The following is a 14,982-nucleotide window of genomic DNA, read 5'->3' on the forward strand; positions in this document are numbered from 1 at the left end:
GTTCTGGGAGACTGAATACAGAAAGTGTGTGTCCATATGTGTCCATGTGTTAGTGAAGGCTGAGTCTGGGCTTCAAAGGTGTGAGGTTTTGGATGTGATGTCTTGTAGTGGACAGGGGACTTTGCTGAAGCCATGCACCTGATAAGGCAGTGTTGGAATTGGTTTAAAACAGCAGCAGCAGTGCTTAAAAATGGTTCACTTGCTATTTTTCAGCCTTTCCAGCTTGCTTCGGAAATGCCCAGCAGCGCTCTGGTGTCAGTAAGGTGTCAAACAGCTCCACCTCTCCGCGCGTTATGTTTTTGTCATTAAGTAGCTTTTAGCCTGCCAAGACTTGTGTGTTCCAAGGCTTCTGCAATACCAGGGAAACAAAGTGTTTTGTATGACCACTACTGCAAGTGAAGTTCTGTGTTTGGACCGGGAGATGACTTTTTATCATTGACAGGCACGGATCTGTTACGAGTGAACCTTCAGGAATCTGAAAATAATTATGCAGCTAATTCTCCCATTCACAGATTTGGTTAATTTCCAGATAAAATTGTAGGAAGATGAAGTGTTTGGGACAATTCTGCAGCTTTCAGTGTATTTTAGGAACACAGGATTCTGTATGTATAACTGGATCTGGCATCTCCACAAGCTGATTGTTTAGTTCTGATACTCTTTCAGTCATCTTCAAAGGCACAGCTGCCTGCAGTTCATCTTGCATTGCATCATGTGTCTCTGACCAGGTGAGATGAGCGGAGTACTCCAGTTGTCCCATCAGCCAAAAGTGTCATTAATGTCCCCTTAGTGCTGGCATGCAGCATGTGTGGGCTGCATATGTGTTCTAGGATACTTTTTTTGTGTGATTAGAACTTACCTACTAATCATGGCAAGCTTATCCATAACATTACACAGCAAGGGCATCTATCTACAGCTTGTCTAAGCCTGGAGCACCACACTGGACTGCTGAAGCTCAGCTAAGTGGGAGGGTTAAGCAAGTAGACCTATTTGAGATATAATTTGAAAACAGGTGCTACTCAACTGCAGCAGGAGACTGGCCTGCTGTTGTATGCACAATATGATTTTATTGCTGTGAATAATAAACATGTACCTTATCCTGCCTTTTCCTGGAAGTAGGCATATTTGAGTGGAATAGCTTGTAGGCATTGTGTAACTTGGAGAATACATATACAAAGGATGCTTGTAGTTTGGATTTTCCACTCGAATTTACATGTTAGTGATCATTAGTTTAAAGATGTTATGAATGTGAACATACAAAAGATTGTATTAAGCTCAGTGTATGCAAAACGTGTGAGCTGGGGTGCTGGCCCACACCATGAGCCACTGAATAAAAATAATGTAGAAATGAAAGATAATGCATATAAGTTGAAAGCAGCTAGTTGCATGATATTTTGCACTTCTTGTCTGATAGTCATCTGTCTGTCACATCATCGTGTATAAATTATAAATTCATGTGAAAAAGGGTCATGTGTTATGTCTGTAAACTACCAGTGCACAACTGTGTAATACATATTAGGCTTGCTGAAATGTTGAATTGAGTAATTAAGAGTGAATACAAGACCTTATTTTCAGAAAAACTTGCAGTGTCTGAACAGTCCAAGTTTCTTTGAGCTTTGAAAGCAACAGGATTAAAGTAGCAGAATTTCTTATGAATGTTACCAGCTTTACATTCTCTACCAGGCATGCACACACAAGAAAAGGCAGTTGAGAGAATTAATAACTAAATACTTAAGCTGGCCTGACAACAGGAGTAAATGTGTTGCCTTGTAGTGTATCGATAACCCTAGATTATAAAGTATGTATCTCTTAATGGGTTTGGCATAAAGTCTGACTGGAAATTTTAAATAATCTTAAATACTTTTGGAATAGCTTCTTAGTCCTGAAAGTCTTGTAACATTCATGGGGGTATTTTTAAGTTGAGATCCTGATAATAGAGTCTCAGCCTTGTATAGAAATAAATGGAGTCCTGTAGTTTCATAGCGTGCTGGACTTTAACTTGGTGATGGTGTTACAGAGATGTTCTGTGCCAGGGGTCTGTTACAAAGGTGCCGGAGGAGTTGCCTTGCTGTTCCCCAGGAGTCACCATACACGATGCAAGCAAGAAGATCAACTTAAACCCCAAGATAATAATATATGTCTACATTTGTAAAGTATGCATTTGCCATGTAATTAATCTATGACTTTCTTAAGCTTAAGTAAAGAATAGACTTTCTCAAAGCTGTGTGGGAAGATTTACTATATCTGGTTGTCAGCAGCTCGGGAAGTGGTGGACTGCAATGTAAAATCAAAACTGAGAGTAGATTCATGTGTATGATTAAGCAAGACTATAAGGGATAGCACAGCCAGATAGCTTAAACTATTTCACTTATTTTGTTGGTCAGTTTCTGGTTCTGAGGAGCCCTTTAAGTGACAGCAGAAATGTACCGGCAGCCATGTGCAGAGTCCTGATAGACTGGTATCAGAGACTGCATGATTTGGAGAGATGTGATGCGAATGGATAGCACTCCAGTGTCTAGAAACCAACAACAGCTCTTCAACATAAAAAGCTGAACTTGTGATGTTTCTTCCTGGTCCTGAAAGTATGAATAGTGAAAGGTATCCGGAGAGGAGAGCGATCCTGGCTGTTGGCCCCTTGCAATCTCAGATGCCTTGGGCAAATGTAAAGTTTGCTCTTGAGCAGCAGCTACATCAAATCTTACTCAGCAGGACTTGCCTTTGTCTTGATTTAGTATTAAATGTTACTACCTTTTCCTCATCAGAAAAGAAGTCTGGTTCTGTCTCCTCTTTGCAGTATTTGTAGTGTGCTAGTTAGTGCCATTTCCAGCTGGTTACCTGTGCTTCCAGGTAATGGCTATGCCTAGGGATGCAACATCACTTGTCACATCTAGACCTTCACCTAGGACTGGGTGTTTTATGGTGATGCAACAGAGGAAAAAATGGTATTGTTTTGGGTCTGTTTCTGGGTCTGGAGCTGGTACTTAGCAAACTGGGGTTTTTTGGACCTGTAAGTCAAGTCAAAGTGACTTAATTAACAGTAAATACTGAACTCTTCAGTGCCATTCTTCCAGTGATAAGTTTATGAGTAGGATTAAATGCTTAATTTGCAGAGGAATGTTCAGGTTCATATGTAGTCCTGCATACTCAGTAGTTACTGACTAATGCTTGACCGGCTGGGGTAAGGGAGGACCAGGAAAGGAAGAGTTGTTTGGTGTTTTGGATTTTTTTAAAACTTTTTTAGGTTTTCTTATCTGTTTCAAAGTCTAGAGAAAATTTGCTATGCAAGAAAAATCAGATTTCATGGCTTACCTTCTAAAAAGTGTCAAGTTTTTAAAACAGGTGTATTTTCATGTTTTTAATGTAAAGTTTAATTTTCATTGCTTGGAAAACAGCATATACTTCAGAATAAACGTGTCAGCTGAAATGATTCACCATGAAAGAGGAAGCTTTCATGGTATCTTCACACTGTAATTAAAATTCTTGGTGCTAGATGGTATATTTGCTGTTATTCCCTCTAACAATGTGAAGAGTTGTGCAGCTCATCTTTATGCATGAAAATTATTTTCTTCATACCGCTGAGGAAAATCGTGTTTGTACGATGCTCCAGATAAAATTAGAACGTTTCAAATGTTTAATCGGTGAGAATAAACCACTTCCAAATCGCAGAAATGGTCCAGGTGTGTCTTTTACCGTTACTGTTTAGCGCCCTGCCAGGCTCCCGAGGGCCGCGGCGCCGGCCTTCCCTTCTCACCCTCGGCGGCAGCAGTAGCAGCCCCCTTCCATCCAGACCAACCGCCACCCCGCCTCCGGGGCACTCGAGTGGAAGGAAGGGAGCTGCTGCGGCCGCCAGGCCCGGAGGTGACGGTCTGCTGCCGCGGGGAGGTGCCGCCGAGCTGAGGCGCCGTGAAGCGGTGAGAGGGGCCAGGCCTGTGCCGGGTGTGGGCGGGTGCCGGGCCGCTGCCGGATGGAGAAGGAATTTGATGAGCCGCTAAAGAGCGGCAGGGTGGGAAGCTCGTGTCCTGCGGGAAAGGGGCCTGTAGGGAAGCTGGGAGAAGGGGGACGCCGCCTGCTCTGCTGCCGCGGGAAGTGGGGATACCCGGGGTAAGATGGCGGCTCTAGGGCCCGGTGGCTTGCGGCTGTACAGGGGCGGCCGGGCCCAGGGGATGTCCCGTCTTATCCCAGCCGCCAGGTTTTTAGGGGACGGCGGGGGGAGTGAATTAATGGGGGGTTAATCTGCAGAAGCATCGAACGCAGCAAATGGAGCTGCGGCTTTGCCGTGCCTTGAACGCGAGGCTGACGCAATGCCCGTTATTCTGAGCAAAAAGAAAACCGCGTATTATCGGGTCACAGGCATCAGGAGGGGGATTACCCGAATTCGTCGGCACTGCAGGCCGAGGTGCTGCTCGCTCCCCAACCAGCCCTGGGGAAGGCTGTACTTGTAGAGTGCTTGGCGCTGTAGCAACAGACAGCACAGGGAAACTTGGGAGAAGGGCAGTAATTTTCCTTGGAAGCAAGTTTCAGAGGGGCTGGCATGCAGGGGACTGTGGAAAAGGGTGAATGGCCCCGTCACAGGCAGATCCTTTCAGAAAGAAGAGAAGAAATAAGTTTGTGTAGACCACCCTGGTTCTGGTATTTCCTAGCATTTGACATCATGCAGGCTTGGCAGTAGAGAGCTTGTGGGGCCGGCTGGGGGTGTGCTGATTGCCAGGTGTTCAGACAAAGCAAAAGGGAAAATGAAACCGGGGGTGCAGCTTTCATTATGTGTTACCTTAGTGACGTGGACATGCAGCATCCCATGGGGAAGAGCCACGGGATGCATCACATGCTGGATGTGCCAGCGGTGGGGACACGGTGTGTCTGTGCAATAAGCCCGTGTCACTGGCGTTTGCAGGTGCTGAAGAACAGCAAAGGAGCTGAGGAATACACTCTGCTCCAGCCTCTGATGCTGACAGACCTCTGCATCTTCTTCCTGACTGTCCCGTCTCTGGATCCACATCCTTCTCTCCTGGCCAGTCTCAATTCTCATATCCTCACCCATTTGCCACCAGCCTCCATCACATCTGTGATCTGCTGCACCCTCAGCCCTTCTGCACCTCCCAGGTTCTGTGCCCTCAATCTCTTACCCATGTTTTTATCAATGACTCTCAGTCTCCCACCTCCTTGTCCTTCATTCACTACAGCTGTTGCTGAATCCACATTTTCTCTTCTGCCTTGTGCGTAGGATAGGCTAAGCAGTGAAGTCACTGAGAGCTCTGGAGGATAGGCTTTCTGCTTTTGGGTCTAGCTGTACAGCACTGCAGGTAGCAATAGGGTGCCAAGACCTATTTCTTCTCTTGACATGCTCCTATCAGAAAAAAAACAAACCACAACCCAAACCAAAACCACAAAACCTCTTGGGAAATTATAGAACAGTTTCATCGTATGTATCCCAACTGAACAGCTTCAACCTTTGAATTTTCAAGGTGAGAAGATTCTTCATACAAGCCAGAAAAGCACCGCCTCAGCCACCAATCTGAAGTCCTTTCTACCACCCAATTTTCAGTTCCCTGATTCAGACTTTGAGACTGTCAGACACCTGCCACAATTTCTCATTAAATGACCAAACTATCACAGAAGAGATCTCCTATACTTAGTGGGCCACATGGCATGGTGTTTAGGGTTTGACAAGGTTGTTAGCAATTGGAAACATGGTCCTATTAAAGGAAATACAAGGCGACCTGATGGCAATAGCTGCCTTCCTGTGTCATGTGGGAGTGGAGGAGGAGTGGACATTTCCTTGAAGAGCTTTGTAACTTCAGGCTGACATTCATTCTTGAACTGAAAGCATCCTGCATGTCAGCCTTCCAAAATTTTGTGCTAATAGTCTTCTCTTGTTTCTAGACTCCCTGTACACATGTAGGTATGTGCAGGTACATGAGTGCTGGGGAGAGAAGAGCAGTATGAACCTTCATTACAGACCACAGGGAGAGAAATTGTTTTGATGGCAGTAGGTAACTCTTCTTAACCACATACTTTGCACAGTGAATGAAGAACAGAATTGCACAGCAATGTGGGAATTATCTGCCCCTGTTTCTGTTCTTTGCTGTGCAGAGGGAGCTTCCTTTTCTCCTGAGTCAGGCTTACTGCTGGGTGAGAGCATCCCTGGGCTGCACCTGGTTGTGGTGGCTCACTAATACATCTGCTTGGAAGAGATGCCTGGTTTGCACACTGAAAGGATAAACTGCTTATCCTGTTCTCTGTATTTCTGTCACAGAGAGCAAAAGCTCATCTGGCTGGTTTAACTTAAGGGTAAATACAAGGCAATGTGGTTGAAGGAGATGATAGAAAATGGAGAAGGGACTCTGAATCACCCAATTTATATTTAAAGGCTTTATTCTACTTGCTCTCACTTTCTAAAAATATTTTTTTCTGGTTTGGAGAAATAAGATATAAATGATACCCTGGCAAGAAGTGCATAAAATCTGACAGATGAATAAATTGTACTCTCTAGAGCTGTAAGCTTGAAAAGAACACTGCAGAGATATTGCATGTTCTTGGCTTGAGAAAAGACTTGTCCATTAGAAATATACCCCTCTGAAGATTGATCTGAACTTTTGAGCTTTCAATTGAATAATTGCTCTGTGAGATTTGAAATATTTTGAATTATTTAATCCCCATTCACTGAAATTGAATAACATTGCAGTTGGTGATTTAAGATGTTGTTGAATTAATTATGACATTTTGTTAAATTCCCTTTTGTCTTTCCTTTGTCAGTTTTTTATTTCAAGACCTCAGCTAATGCAGGAAGCGTATCACCCCAATACAGAGGAGAGGTGAGTCAGATTTGTCAGCTTGAATGGCCTTAGACCTACTTATGCCTACTAACCACCATGATGCAAGTCTTTGCATATTAAAGAGGAAGACTGAGAAAGCTAAAGCTTCCTTGCTAAGCTCTGCCCTTCTGACCCTCTCTGCTGCAGCCTTTCATGGAGAACAGGTCAGGTTCACATACACAGAGCTGTAATAAATTATCTAAATATAGAAAAGAAAAAAGTGAGTCCATGTAGGCAAATGGGGGTGAGTCTGAAGGTGAGTTTTATGACGTGACTGCGTCAGTCTCGTGGCTCCTTTGAAAGGAGCAGGTGTGTTTTCCATGTGCCTTCACAGCCACCCACCTCATGCTGCTGGGCCACGGTCAGGAGTTGGGAGTGGGAAGCTGAAACAGCTCCTGCCAGTAAGGATGGCACAAGCTTGCTTAAAGCCATGCCCTGGGCCAACAGAGATTTATAGGAAGTCTAATAGGATGTTACATACAGTATGAAAAGAATAGTTGACTCTTGTTCCAGCAGCTTCCTTCACTCACTTTTGAATTCAGCCTTGTAAATTTAAAATCTCCCTAATTTTAAGAATAGCAGTTACTTTACTTAAGGAAGAGCAGTATTTGGGTAACAGCACTAGCCATGACTGTACACCCTACATATGGCTGTGTAGTGGAAGCTGGGCTACAAGGCTGCCCAAGCCAGTCAGACTTGCACTCCTGCTGTCTGACACACAGCTGCTCCAAGCAGAACGGGCACTGCCAGCCCCTTCCCCTTCTGGCAGGACCCACCTCGTGAGCTCAAGCGCAGCATTTTTGGTCGAAGTTTGTTCAAATACTCAGACCACAGGCAGTGTGATCTGTCTCATCTCCCAACTGCAAACCAAACATGCTACCCATATGAAAAGAAGAAAGGCCTGTAGCCATGACTTAGGAAATAAATGATGGGAAAGGAAATTACACCCTTACTGATGATAGGCCTGTCAAAGCCTTTTAGGATGCAGCACGTTGGTCTGTAACATTTAAAATTTCAGCTGAAGACAACATTCTCCCTTGTCTGTATCATGTGGCTTATTTTTGTGTCATCCCCTGATTTTATTTTTCTCAGGCATAATTTAATAGCAAGCTGTTTATGTGACCAGGATAGCTGTTAGCTTGGGGAGGGGACATGGGCACGGTGCAGGTTAGAAGGCTGTTAGAAGGTTCCTGTCCTGAAAGGGATAGCAGTTGTGCCTGTACATGAATGGAGAAACGACTTGTTTCTTACGTCAGTTTCTTGCCATCCCCCTATTCTTGCAATGAATAGCCTTCAGTTTAACGTCAGGATTCTGAGTTCTGTTTTAGGCATGCCATGGTGTATACTAACTGCCATCAATTCACTAAACATGTTCTTTCTTCTTTGGACTTCCTACCTAATGTTATAGTTGGTGATTATTTTTAGATTATGAGAGAGTTACTGCTGTCATACAGTTTCCCCTGAGATGCTGGCTTTCATTTAAAACAGCAAGTGCATTTGTTTTGTTTCTGTGCTCTTGTCTGCATTGGAAGAAAATTTCAGACAAATGGTTCTTGCATATTTTTACATACCCTTTTCTATGCTGTTCATTAACTTGAAACATCTTTTGATGCAAGAGCAAATCAACAGGCTCAACGGTAATTATCTCCCACAAATCACCTATCCTTGTTAGAGGCATATTTACAATTCATTCACCAGTGTTTGATGCCAACCACTTCATGGTGAAACAGAATGCTGGTGTTATGAGGTACAATCCAAAGATAAGCTGTTATTGAGACAGGAGTTCAAAATCACGGCATGAAAATTTTAAACAAAAGGAAAAGTAAATGTGTATTTTGGGCATAGGAAAAAAGGCAAGAGTTGGAACTGAGAACAGTTACAGACCTCTACTGAAAAAGTCAGTGCATGCTCATCACCTTGATGCTTGCAGGCAGTTTCAGAAAAAGCTCAACAGCAGATGCCCACATGAGGGAAAAAAACAATCTTCCCCTAGGATTCAGTTCTCAGACTAACCACCACCTGCTGGTTTTTGAGAGAGGACTTATCCCTGGAACATTGCATTTGCATTCTGTCTGCTGATGTCAAAGCTTAGCACAGGACAAAAACATCATGAATTTAGCAGAAGTACCAATTCAGATAAGTACAGGCTCAGCTGTTGCTAAATTGGCAATTATAACTAGATAGTCTCTGCTCCCCTGCCATCATCATTGTCGGCGCTGGAAGTTTTGTCTCAGTTCGGCGAGTGTTCTATTTTGTAAGCTCTCATTTGTCTTCTGTTTGACAGCTTACAGTGATTTTGTTTAGCTGTACTGATGAACTGCTGTCAATGGAAAAAGCTCCAACCATCAGAGGCGTATGAGAAGGATTAGCCAAAATCTACAATTCTTACACAGTTGGAAAATGGGGAGATTAACTATAAAAGGACTGAATCAGAATATGAGATCAGATCATCATCTCAAATACTGCGTGTGTTCAGGGTTGCAAATCCATAGCCAACTATCTTTATCTGTGACCTTTAAAAGTAACTTTGCAGCACAACTGTAGCTACCAGCAGGAGCAGTCGAGGCAGGAAAAGAAAACAGGGTGCTGGCAGGTCCTGGCCCCTCACCTGCCGGGAGCCCAGGTCTGCTTTCAGGTAATGCAGAATTGCAGCATTCCAGCATCTGCTCTGGGCTGACACTGCAAGCACAGCTGTGACAGGGAGGGATGATCTTGTTCTAGACATGATAGGAAATCTGTATCTCTTTTCTGCCAAGGAGTTTGTATTGTCCCAGAATCCTGCCAGGATGCTCACATTTGCCTCTTTGGTCATTTTGCAGACTGAGGCTAGCCCGGCCGCTGTAAACTTGTGGCAGTGTGGTCTGTCTGCATTTTGTCCTCAGAGCTTCATGTTGCACAAGTAAAGCTATGAGGATTTTAAAACAAAAATACTGTACTTGCTGGGGAAAAAAGCGCGTGAAGCTTGTTCAATAGAGCAGATTAGTCCCAATGCCATCATTAGTTGAAGTAAGTACCAGCTAACTCAGCTGTCTGCATTTGGGCTGTGCTTTAACCGTACAGCGATGGCAGAGGGCACCCTGTGCCCTTTGTGCCTCTCACTCTACAGCATGACTCATGGGCCTGTGTTCCAGGAGAAGCAGACTTGGCTTCCCTCCCAGAGGAAGAGAGAAGTACTATTCTGCCAGCCTGGCTCCAGGACAGAAGAATGACTTTCAGGTCAGCCTGAACCTCTGCAGTTGCCCAGTGCCCCAAGAACAGACCCCTGGTGTAGGTATGCAGTAAGCTGGCGCTGCCTTGCGTCTGCAGATCCCTTTTTCCTGTGTATCATAAATAAGAATAAGGGGAAGTGTCTCTGTCCAGCTCCGAGCTTTCTCCCAGCAGTCCTTATACATACCCTGCTGCATGAGCTGGGAGCAGGTTACCCCTCCTGCCTGGATGAGCTGTTAGCCACAAGTGGTGGCCAGGCCCCAGGACAGGGGCATCTCCTGTGGGCTGCAGGTGCTTCCTATGGAGGAAACAGCATGAAGGCAGTAACATCCAGCAATCATGTGGACCACAGGAACGAACGAGCAAGGTGCAGTACAATGTGAAATATCAGGTGGCGTATCCATGGCTCATGCTGTCACAAAGTTGCTCTGTGTGCTCCTAATCATCCAGCAAACACCACACCTGAGCTGTGTAACTGTACCTTGGACCAGCTGAAATATAATCTGCCAGGACATCCAGCTGTGATAAATTTGTCAGATATGCTTGAGAAACCCCACTCACCATCAGGACTGGCAGTTTATGTTGTCAAGTGGTTGCTTTGTTTCCATAGATAGAAAAGGGAATTTGTTTGTAGGGCTTCTGGACTGAAAAATGAGATGTACAGATAAAAGCCACCCTGCAGTCACGGCCTGCAGCAGCCCTCACACTTCAGTCACTAGCTGAGCTTGTTTCATCAAGTGGTTCTTCAACATCCTCTAGCTTTTCAGCATGTGCTGCCATCTCCAACCATGTGAAACCCCTGCACAAGCTGAAGAGAACAGCATTTGAAGGGCAGGATGGCCAATACAATAACTCTGGGGTCTCCCTTTTGTTTCGTTACCAGTATTGAGCAAAAAAGCAGATTTTTGGGACGGGGTGTGTGTGCCCATGGGAGTGTGGTATAAACTGATGTGTCCTTTTTTAATGCTAACGTATTTTGAAAGACAAAATGAGCTGTATGCACTACTCAACACATAGTACCAAGTTCACCTGCTAATAATACTAGAATTTAACTTCATTGTAGACTTTCCCCAGACTTTTCCCTAGACAGGGATTATTAAATCATGCTACTGTATTTTGATGGTGATACTGTTCAGTTCCTCTTCAAGTCAATTAGTAAAGAAGGAGACATGACTTTCAAAAAAGGGTTGTTACAAAAAAAAAGATATTTTGAGGCCATCTAATTATATCTCAAAAATAGAATAATAAGGAAAGAATCTGCTTTGGGAATATTGGAAATGTTAGGATGCAAAAATACACCACTCACTTTTGGAGCCTGCTTGCCATGTGCCATGTAATTGTGCTGCATATTTGATTTATCCTAATTCCATTTCAGGATACTTAGTTGCTTTCTGACTCAGGCAGAACATACTGAATTCAGCTTGCTTATGCCTTTTGTGCCTTTCCAGGGTGTACAATATCACAATAACCAAAACAAAACCACCACCTAAGCTGCAAATCATGGCTGATATATACACATTCAGTTTCTCTCTGTCAAGTTCATATGTATCCAAATGTGTTGTAACATTGGCTCAGTGGCTGCCATTAGTAAGAATGTATTTTAGGTGCACGAAAGGCTTGCACGGCTTTCCAGATGCTGATTATGCAGCTGCCAAAAGGGATGAATTCAAGTCTTATGCTCAGCTTTTTACAACACTTTGGTAATTTGCTCCTGAGAAATAGCTTGATGCACATTACCCTGTAACAAGGCTGCTAAAGCTGAGTGGCAAACTGGCTTTTGAAGGTGTCCAGCCTATTACACGGATTGAATTGTTGTGATTTTCTTTAAACTCTTTGTATATGGATGCCATAAATGGTTGGATTCAATGGCAAGATGCCCTAAGTGAGGTTTATGGGATTTAATTAGTGTGGTAACAAAGACAAATAGAGTAACTATGGAAGGTGCATTCTGCTTGTCAGCTGTAGGTTTGCAAATAATTGCTTACATAAAGCCTGAATGTTAGCTGCAATAAATAAGCAGATTAGGCCCCCATTTTGACATCAACAAGCTACTGAAGTTAGTACATACATCTTATGCGGTGTTTGGGAAGGCAGCTGGAGTCCTGTTTCTAATTCTAACAACCTCCTATAATTACACTACCTGTAATTGTAGTTTTCCATGCAGGGATTTTTCCCTGTCTTGGTACTTAAGAGAAAAAGACTATGGCACAGATTGCTCAGTGCTGTGAGGAACAGGGTAGCGACCTTTGCAGAGGACATACTTGAGATTCATGCTTGGTCAAGAAAGGCCCCATGATGCTCACATTTTGGAGGAGACAAGATGATCCTTGACATCTGGGACAACTTCCATGGTATGTCACTGGAATAGTCTCTAAAATGTCTCTCCAGATTCCACTGGTAGATCTGGTTTGTGTTTTTCTTGGTCCTAATCTATAGATTAGGACAAAATATTTGTGTGGGCTGCTAATGACTACCCTGAAGTGCTATATAAAGGGATTCCAACACATAGTGTATGCGATTTAGCTCAGCCAGAACTGAAATGCTTTGAGCAGGAGTTGCTGAGATGAATGTTAATGGAGTGATTGTCTGTTAGCACCTAACTCTGACCCTATCTAAAAGGCTGGGGAAATACACATACATTTTCTGTCATTTGGTGTATAACGAACTACATGTAAATATTTTAATGGTATTTTTAAAATAAAAATTAATTTGATGAGTCTTGCTACCTATTAACCGGAAAAGCTTTCACTTTGGAGCTCCTTTAGAAAGGAAAATAGAACATCTCTGTTCACAAAGAATCTAGGCCTGAACAAAGGAACACAAGCGCCCGCACTTTTGAAATCGCTTGTGAATTTACTCCTTAGGTTAGTCTACATTTTCATTCATCTTTGAAACACAATGGGGGAAAAAAGGCCTAGTTACCAGTAAGGCAGTATGTGGCTTAAATACACAATCCTGTGCCTGTGACAGGAGATGGGGCTTGGCATGCAGGAAGGTCAGTTTCACTGCAAGGTATTTAATTTATGCTAAGTGGAAAGTACTTACATTTTTATAGTACCTTGAAATTTAACAACAGCCTGGGGTAGAGAACCCCACAGTTAAAAGATATCGTTTCTTTTTCAAAAGAAAGCACTGGCAGAACAAAAAAGCCCTTTGCTTTGCCTTTAAAAGGCACCAAAGAATTTAAGAAAAAAAATCAAGTACTTTTGTTTAGTGATGTTCAGACTGAATTATCCTTAAAGGTTAGCAATAATTGTCTGTGCCCCTCTCAGCACAGGTTAGCAATAATTGTCTATGCCCCTTCTCAGTCAAAAGAATTGCTATTGTGCTGGGAATGAGAAATCCCAATAGCTGTCCATAGCTTGGTACAGAGGGAATTTTTTCCAAGTCTCAGATCCAGCAGGTCCAAATGACATTTGATTTCTACCTCTGAAATGATCTTCAATCCTCCCTCTCCAAAAGGCTTTCATCACATAACTTGTGTTCTATAAAGCTTCTGCAATGCTTTTCATGTGCCTTAGATTAAAAAACCCCAAAACAAACTAAAACAACCTACATATATAAAAATCCCTGAAATGCAAGTATACTGGAGAAGCAGGACCTTCCTCCTGCACTGTTTCATTGCCTGAAGCAGAGCAGCTCTTGGAGGAGCAATGCTGCAGACTGTCACTAGTAACCAACTGGGAATTACCCATCCTGGGATCTTAACCTGGAACAAACCATGCAAGGGAGGTAAAGTGGTAGAGATTTTCTTCTATCAAGCTAGTGCCAAACACTTGTGAACCAACCACCATTTTTCTTCAACAAACCCCATTCTTCAGTTTCATCAAAATAAAAACATTTTTGAATCTGTGCTGTCTTACATATTGTCTTCTGTGCATGAGAAGCATCTGGAAAATAGGTAGGCAGAGGCTCTTCCAGAGGCAGCGAGTATAGTATTAGCATCTTGTAATGAGTCATAGCAGACAAAATACTCAGCTCAGCGTGGTCCTTTATCAGACAGAGCGCTGCAGTGAAGTGTTGCTGAGCTGTAGTAAAAGCAGAGTGACTGTAAAAACACCCAACACATCAACCTGCAGATGCTGTATCACAGAGTCATCTGAATCTAGAAATAAGTTGCATAATTATTATTTTTTTTAATAAGCATAGCTCTTCCTATGGAGGCCCACTGCTTAGGCAATTGCTTTTCCATGGCTTAGCCATCCAGCATTAAATGAGGTGCTTGCAAGATATATTTTGACAAGTGCTGCTGAGCTGTTTAGTTGAGGTGGTTTCAAGTCATGTCTGTTATTTCTTTTAGGTTCTGGAATGGAATTTTTCTACTGAAGTACTTGGTGTAGTAAAGCCAGAAATCACTGCTTTATGCTTGCAAAATTGAGGTGCAAAAGCAATTAAATATCCGGAGCATGTGAGTAACTGGCAAGAATGGAGAGGCCACAGATCTGACCTTTCTAAAGGGGCCATGAGCAAGTGGAGATAGCTCATCCCTGTTTCAGAGCAGATGTTTTGGGTTTATCCTCCACCCAGAGTCATCTCTTTGCACACATCTTGTGACTGAAGCCTTTCTGGAAAGTGAGCTGTACTACTCACAGCTTTTGAATAAGGCCTTTAAATGAATTAATGAAGCCTATTCTGGACTCCCATACATCACTAAAGGAGAAAGAATCTGAATGGTTGAAATGCTGGACAAACTTTGGCACAAATATTTTGAGTTTTACAGTTTGTTCCAATAGAGCTACCTGGTAAAGAGCAAAAGAGAAAGAAGTCTTGGCCTCAGTGCCTACAGGAATTGAATCGACTCATTAAGGAGCACTGGCTTCTGCTTTCCCTGATTATACTGGAAATTACTGAAACATTAAAAAAAAAAAGTAAATGTAAGTTTATAAAGTTTTATACTAATTCTTCCTTCACCCCCAAGACAGTTTGTTAGGCTATCAACTCAAAATGATTATATAAATCCTTAGAT

At 43.1% G+C, this 14,982-nt stretch overlaps 1 long non-coding RNA gene across 1 annotated transcript; it reads left to right on the forward strand.

Moving 5' to 3' along the window:
* The first annotated feature begins 5,014 nt into the window (after nucleotides 1-5,014).
* On the forward strand, nucleotides 5,015-14,386 carry LOC311191989. The gene is made up of 3 exons (XR_014617316.1): nucleotides 5,015-5,097; nucleotides 6,751-6,809; nucleotides 14,317-14,386. It is a non-coding gene; the product is annotated as an uncharacterized lncRNA (long non-coding RNA).
* The last annotated feature ends 596 nt before the right edge of the window (nucleotides 14,387-14,982 follow it).

Source organism: Gallinula chloropus (genome assembly GCF_964237585.1).
Source record: "Gallinula chloropus genome assembly, chromosome: 5".
Classification (NCBI taxonomy): domain Eukaryota; kingdom Metazoa; phylum Chordata; class Aves; order Gruiformes; family Rallidae; genus Gallinula; species Gallinula chloropus.